Source organism: Raphanus sativus, chromosome 2 (assembly GCF_000801105.2).
Source record: "Raphanus sativus cultivar WK10039 chromosome 2, ASM80110v3, whole genome shotgun sequence".
Taxonomy (NCBI): domain Eukaryota; kingdom Viridiplantae; phylum Streptophyta; class Magnoliopsida; order Brassicales; family Brassicaceae; genus Raphanus; species Raphanus sativus.
Genome location: NC_079512.1, coordinates 14,743,504 through 14,751,836, shown reverse-complemented (window position 1 = coordinate 14,751,836; position 8,333 = coordinate 14,743,504). Strand labels below are relative to the sequence as shown.

The 8,333-nt window shown below is 33.7% G+C and overlaps 1 pseudogene; it reads left to right on the top strand.

Moving 5' to 3' along the window:
* Nucleotides 1-2,590: 2,590 nt before the first annotated feature.
* Nucleotides 2,591-4,589, top strand: LOC108840099 (ACT domain-containing protein ACR9-like; annotated as a pseudogene).
* Nucleotides 4,590-8,333: the final 3,744 nt, after the last annotated feature.

The window sequence follows — 8,333 nt, the reverse complement described above, 5'->3', positions numbered from 1 at the left end:
ATTGTACCAATCCATTGCACTCCTACCGCGCAATCATTACCAAGAAGTACTTTCCTTGAAGTCAGCTCTTGAACCATGTGAAAACAATCCCTCCTACACGTCCTGTAGTAAGAACATCCAGAACAAATCACCCACTTATCATGATGCTGCGTATCTGTTACCGATAGTGCATCACCCTCTGGACCAGGATCTATCACACCCGCTGCCTCAGCTTCTTTGTCATACTTCTTCTTTGTAACATAACAGTTATTCCTGGTGTTCCCCTGCTTCTCGCAGAACCAGCAGGTAATTCTAGACCCTGAGCTTGATCTAGAACCGACCATATCCTTCCTCACAAGATCCTTTTTCTCAGACTCGCCTCTAGCATAATATCCTTCACCATCATCATGTGAAACCCTAGAGGTTTAAAGATTTTGATCTTTAGACCTTGCAGCACCGTCACCTCTTACAACGACAAAACATCTTTGCCATACTTAAGCATTTCTTTGAGAGAGCCGAACTGTGAAGGTAGCAGATTCAAACAACAGAATCGTCCTTGCACCTCCTCTGACACAGTTACATTCACGCTTGACATGTAAGACACCATCTTCCGGAAGCCATTGATCTTCTCATACTCCGAGTATCAACCATCTTGAAGATATATAATATGTGATGCAAGTGAATTATATCCAGTAGAGTCTTTGAAAGAGATAACATCTCCAGCATAGATCATGAAGAAGCCGTTGAAGTACACAACTAGTTCTTCCTTAACACATGATCTCCCACATTGAGACTGATCAGATTCATCACCGTCTCTGATCTTCCAAGCCTTCCAGCTTCCTCTTTCACCAACCGCTCCCTGTAAACATCCTCGTCTTCATCCTTCTTCATCGCTGAGACAGAAGGTGACCCGGACTCTTCTAATACATCCTTTAGACCAAGGACAGACAGATGCGCAAGCATCCTCTTCTTCCACAACGAGAAGTCTCCCTTCCCATCGAACCGCTCCACCTCAATCTTACTTTAGTAGACATTGAGATCACCACCTAAGGCTCTGATACCACTTTGTTGGGAAAACTCACCACACAAACTCGCTGAAGCACTCTCTGATGCACTTGTCGTAGTACGTTAGAAAGTATGAGTTTGTAGATCTATGGAGAACAGAAGAAGAACACGGAATTATAGAAGATAGACACAAGACTTTGATATCCCAGGGTTCACCTAAACGTGGTTACGTCCCTGGGGCCTGGCAATGAGGCAATTCACTATAATCTTAAGTACAAAGACATAGCACCTCTCTCTCTCTCTCTCTCTCTCACACAAGCCACAAGCCGGCTTGCTTGGTCACGTCTGGACCTTTTGGACCTTGCCGAGGTTACAGAGAAGAGTACACACGAGCTCCTCTTATATAGTAGGAGTTTATTACATTAACCTAGTTGGATTAGGGCATTCTCCCATTTCCATAAACCTATTAAGAAATATTCCAAAATACTTGCAACTTCCATAACTCTATGAGAAGTAATATTTCCAGGAACCTATCACCTTCAATAAAGTGATATTTCCTTTTCCTAATATGACATCCTTGTCTTGGTTTAAGTTATGCGATCTTGTTTGATTTCCATCACCAAATCTTGACTGACGAAGTCCCTGAAGTATTCGCTGACGTAGTCTCTGAGGTAGTCTCTGACGCAGTCTCGAATCCCAACAGATAGCATCACTCATCAAGAGAAGAATAAAGAAAAATTGAATGATTGATACTGAATCGTTATAATTCCAAAGAAACGGTGATTTGCAGAAATCAATCGGTAACACAATGGAGAAGTGTAATAAGAGACGAAACTACATCGACAAAGAACCATGTGACGTGTCAGTTTAGTAATCTTCTATTGGTAGATTCTTTAGAACTACGTGGAGACTTAAGCAAATAATTGAAGCCCGAACGTTTACAAAGTAATTCAAGCCCTAACAAATTAAGTCAAACCCAAACGTAAAAGCCCATTTGAAAGCCGATATGACGTGTCAAAACATTATAATATGATTGGCTGATTTTTCCATCTGTTGTGGACAGTTTATACGAGGCTTATATTCCCTTTTTAATACTTGTTTGATATTAATTTATAGAGATATTAATATATACAAATTTATTTATTTAGATTTCTTATTTTAAGATGTATTTATTTTGAGATACTAAAATATTTGATTTTACTATATAAACATTAATTGTTATTTTTTGAACTTTTACATTTATATTAATGTTATTGTATTATACAGTGTATATATTATATATTTCATAGAAATTAAATGTTTTTTTAGATGTAATATTATTAAATCTCATCAAAAATATATTAATGTTAAGAAAATATGAAGATAACTCCATTGTGAATACAAAACAAAAATTATAATAAAGGTTTTTACTGATATAAAATATGTATTACATATAAATTATTATTTTATAATTTTAATGGAATCATATAGTTACATAAAATTTTTTTTTTTTAAATATTGTCAAATTATTTTATTGATTTGTGTCAAATTTTGAACTAGTTAGAAATTAGAACCAATAAAATTTATTGTATTAGCAAATTAGAACACACCAGTATTCGTATAATCTGCCATATTCTGGAGAGAACGAGAAGACGGAGCTTGGAGCTAGCTCTTTTACTACCCTAGGCTCTCGCCGTGAACTAATGATTCTCGAGTCGATGAGAGGTCCGGGAAACGAAGACGCCGTGGTGATCGAAAAGGGGAAAAAGGCGGGAGAGCCGCATGTTATTACCGTGAATTGTCCGGACAGGACCGGTTTAGGCTGTGATATTTGCAGAATCGTCCTCGATTTCGGCCTTTATATCAAAAAAGGAGGTACGAACGAATTGTGATTTTCCTTAGATGCCTTGACATGGGGCGATCCATGTTCGGACTTGTGTAATAAGATTGTTTTGGAAGTATATAGATGTTACAACGGATGGAGTATGGTGCTACATAGTTTTGTGGGTAGTTCCTCATTATGATTCTCATACCGAGATGGTCACATCTCAAGACCCAGCTTGTATCTGTGTGCCCCTCTTGCCCAACCTACTTCGTACTCAATTTGATGTCTCCTCCTCCAGCATCAACTCCTGTTTACCTGTTGAACTTCTTCTGCCTAGACCGGACGGGACTCTTACATGGTACTGTATCTTTTATTGGGTTGGTTTCTCTTATGAATATCATCTTGATTGTGTTAGGATATGTTTGCAGATGTTACTCAAGTACTAACTGAACTTGAGCTCTCAATTCATTCCGTGAAGGTGACCACCACGCCTGATGGGAGAGTTCTTGAACTTTTCTTCGTTACTGATAACTTGTGAGTGATTTTAGACAATCTGCTATTTGAATCTAGCATGAATTGTGATTCCTTATTCGGTTATACCATTGTTGTCTTCTCAAGGGATCTTTTACACACAAAGAAGCGCCAAGACGAGACACTAGAGCAGTTTCGTTCCGTCTTGGGAGGCTCTTGTATAAGCTGTGAGCTCAAGTTGGCTGGTCCTGAGTATGAACATCATCAGAAAATTCCATCTCTTTCTCCAGCAGTGGCTGAGGAACTGTTTATGTCTGATCAACGCACAGATGAAGAAGACAATCGCGCACAGGCTCTTAGTGATGATATGATGAAGATGAAGAATTCCTCTGTCACAGTTGACAACTCCTTGAGCCCGTCTCACACGTTACTCCAAATATGCTGCGTTGATCACAGAGGCATTCTCTATGATGTATTAAGAACCTTGAAAGACTTTGACGTTAAGGTAAATTTTTAGTACAAAGCTTTTCTTTGTGACATCTCTCAGTTTTGTGATTCCATTAGTGCAGCTATCTTATGGCAGGTTCTTGCCTCGAACACAAGGTCATCGGGATATAGAGCTGTTTGTTCAGGTGAAAGATGAGAAGAAGATGTTGGATCCTGATAAGCAAAATTCGTTATGTTCACGTCTGAAAGCTGAAATGCTTCATCCATTACGGGTTATTGTAACAAACAGAGGACCAGACACTGAACTTGTGGTCGCTAATCCAGTGGAGCTATCTGGGAAAGGCAGGCCAAGAGTGTTCTATGACGTTACTCTTTCACTAAAAGTGCTTGGAATCTGCGTTTTCTCTGTAAGAAAACAAATCTTTTCACAGAATTCGAAGAATCAGTGCTTAATTATCTTTTTGTTATTCTATATTCTCAGGCTGAAATAAGAAGGTACACTTCTGGTGATCGAGAATGGGAAGTGTACATTTTTCTTCTGGATGAGAACTGTTTGTTTCAATTTGATAGCGCCTCTGTTAGGAATGAGATTGCTAATAAAGTGAGAAGAACACTGATGGGTTGGTGAAGACATGTGCAGGGACGTCAGGACATCAGTATGTGATCTGTCATATATGGTATGCCTTTGGCTTTATGTCCTATTGCTTTTAGCTTCATGTAAATGTATATATCTGTTTGGCTGTTGGTAAATCAGCAAATGCTAATTTTCAGTGACAAGCTGATGGAGTCTTGTGTACATGAGACAGACTTTCACCACCAACTGCCATGAGAGACTACTTGTATTTAGTTTGAGTAATCAATAAAGGAAGTGAGTATAGCACAAGCTTCACAAAAAAATGATGGTTAACACTTTAAAAATATATTCAACAGATATAAATTTGTATAAATAATTTTAAATATCTATAAATGATTTAGGAAAGTTAATTCTATAACAAGCATAAGATATTTATGAAAATAGTTATCGTTTTGATAAATTTGAAAAAAAAAATCAAATTTGATGAGTTAGAAGTCTACATAAATTCATCATATTGTGATTAACTCGGGTCCTAAAAATAAAGCCAATTTAAAGGATTTGAATTGATAAATTTGAAAAAAAAAATCAAATTTGATGAGTTAGAAGTCTACATAAATTCATCATATTGTGATTAACTCGGGTCCTAAAAATAAAGCCAATTTAAAGGATTTGAAGAACCATTTAGGAATAAAGACTCAAACCTGCTCAATCGCTAAAAGTAAATTTGAATTCCGACTCCAAAACAGTACTAATTACAATTGAGAAGATGAGCAATTTTATAAAACTAACACAAACCTAATAGTTGTATAGTTATTTCTATAATAAAATTTAATCTATATTTTAAATTTGAACAAAACAGAAATCTATATTTTAATAATAGATTTAGATATTAGATTAATCACACAATAAAAATATTTGTAAAATATTTTTGGACTATTTGCAGATATAACTCAAAACTCAAAGTCAAACTTAAAAATAACCTATGATTTTTTTGGAACTTTCATTTGCCTTATTTACCCCAAAAATTTGAATTATTTACGAAAATACCATTATTATTTTTTGAAAATTAATTTTTTGCTGCTCATCCTCATATTTTTTTAAGTATTTATAATATTGTCATTGCCATCAAGACACAAACCACTATGAACAACCAATTTGAACCTCCTAATGCACTTAAAATCTATTTACATTCCTTCTATCTCATTTCTTATGAACTACAAACAACATTTCTTTCATTTTCTATCTATATTCATCCAAAAAATCCAATATTTGATTCTAAATTTTTTATGGTTCATAGAGTCATTCAAGCTTACGATTTTTGGTGGGTTGTTTATGTTTGAGCTTATGTGTGTTTGGAGAAGACTTTTTGTGTTAATATGCAATCAATATTTTTTTCCAGATCTGTCCGTCAGAAGACTTCCGCGTAAGTCTTCTTAGGGGGTGTTATTGGTTTATGTATTTTAATAGATTTAAAAATACAAATCAAATCTAGTGTTATTGGTTATGTGATTTAAGAATCTATTTTCAAATTCATTGTTATTGGTTCTATATTTTAAAATCTTTATTCAAATCCATTGTTATTGGTTTTATGATTTCAAAATAGATTTTATAATCATGTGTTATTCAATAATAATGATTTGTGTAAGGATTTGATTTAAAATTGGATTTGGATGGATTTATTAGTGATTTTAAGTTAAAAATACAAAGGAGCAAATATTGAGTTGACCTTTGATATTAACCCCAAAAAATTATTCAGCAAATCTTAATTTACGTTATTCTCTCGCATTTTGTTTTATTATCAGAAAATATTCACAATTCCAGAACCGCAAAAGATTTTGTCTATACCCACCTTTTGATAGATTTGTATTATTGGTTTTCCTAATAATTATTTGGCACCAATTCGTATACGTATACTTCCATTTTAAAAACATCAAGCACTCACACTTTTGAATTTTTTTTTTTTTTGAAATTTTCCAATAGTCCAATTTCTACATTTTCCTATTATAAGTTTTCTATTTTCTATCGTTATGGTTCATCACATAATTTATATATAATCTCTCTATTATACGTTAGACAACTAACACAAGAAAAAAACACTTTATGATGATATACAAAATGCTTTTACACATATTATAGCTTTTATATTTATTTTATTATTAAAACTGAAGTTACCGTAAATCTATTTGACAGATTTATGATAATCCAGTTATTTTGATTTTGAAATCTATATCATTGATTCTGAAATCTACTTTTTTTGTTTTAAAATCAATGGATTTATCAAAATTTGTAAATCCAACAAAAAATCCTAAATTCATTAAAATACTACAACCAATAATCCCCACTTAGTCTTCTGGTCAATTTAGATATTACATTTGCAATTGACTTTATGTGTATGTGTTTTAGAGACAATTTCTATGAAAGTTGCCGATTTTCTTTGTTAACAAAATCCATGGAGGTCGTTTATGTTTGAGCTTATGTGTGCTAAACAAGTTATCTTATTAGTCGTTTATGTTTGAGTTTATGTGTGCTAAACAAGTTTGAGCTTATGTGTGCTAAACGACTTACAGGAAAATCATCCGGAAGAAAAATAAAACTTCAATATTTAACTATAGTTAGACAGTGTTCATGTAAGTCGTTTCAGGTTAGTTTTGCAATTGAAAATAAAACTTAAATATTTAATTTTATCCCGACTGACATGGAAGTCTTCCCAAGGACGACTTACGCGGAAATCTTCTAGGATTTTATTCCGAGATTATGGTCAAACCTTGGTTACTACAAAATATTTTCTGTGTAAGTTGTCCAAATAAAATTAAATATTTAAGTTTTATTTTTTAATTGAAAAAGTAACCTGAATCGACTTACATGGAAGTCGTCTAACTAAATTATTTTTTTTTCTGCAGGACGATTTCCTTGTAAGTCGTATGTGAAAAGTCAAATTTCTGACACAATCCGGTCAAATACAAACTAACGTGTTTATTTTAGACGACTTACCGGGAAGTTTTTTTGGTATTTTCGAGATTTTTTGTTAACAAAAGCAACCTAAACGACTTCCAAAGAAGTCTGATATAGAGTAGACATCTCCGGAAGTCTTCATTTGTAATTTTCAATTGAAAAATGACCTAAATGGACGATCTTCTATAAGTCTGCCATACGACTTTCCTGGAAGTCTTCTACGTTAATGTTTAATAAACTTTTACTTTTTAAATAAAGGCAACATATTCTTGTTAATTCATGTATTTAGACAATATTAGGGCTAATGAATGAAATTTATAACTTAATTGGTGATATTTTTTAGGTAACCAACATTCGTGTTTATTAAAATTTCTAGCTAATTCGAGAAGATTTCTATAGAAGTCTTCTAAATTAGTTTTTTTTTTTAATTTGTTAAGTAACTTCAAGAATATCAAGTCATATGGTTTAGTGTGTCTTTTTAGATCATAAGATATAATTTTTAACTTTCATAAATTTTGAAATTTCAAATTTTCCTTAAAATTTTGAGTTTTCCGCTTAAATTTTCCGCTTATATTTCAATTTCTTTCTTTAAACTTAAATCTTTCGAGAAGAAGACTTCTACTGGAGTTGTTCTATTTTTGAACTTATGTAATGTTTGATTTTTTTGTGAACTTTTAAATGCCAAGGATTTAGAGGAATAAACTAATGATTCCAACAAATGAAACTCACTTATTTATAGTTGGAGATTCACCTTGAGGAAGCAAGGGGTGATGTCAATGAGGACCGTAATTACGACGATTAAATATAGTCCACTTTTGTAACGTTCAGTGATTTCGTTCGTCGGTTAAAAAAGACCATTCGATTAGAGGCTGACACTGGGTACAAAAAAAGGCATTTAAAAAAAAAAAAAAAAAAAAAAAAAAAGGCATTTTCAAGTGACACGTGGTAACACCTTAAAAACTCAATTAGTGACGTGACTTCCTCGGCCCAAACCATGTTAACGGAACCCATGTTTACATTAGATTAAGTGAAACACAGTGTTCTATCAGCTGGGACACTGTCGAGCTGTTAGACGATGACTTACTGATGTGGCTTCCTACA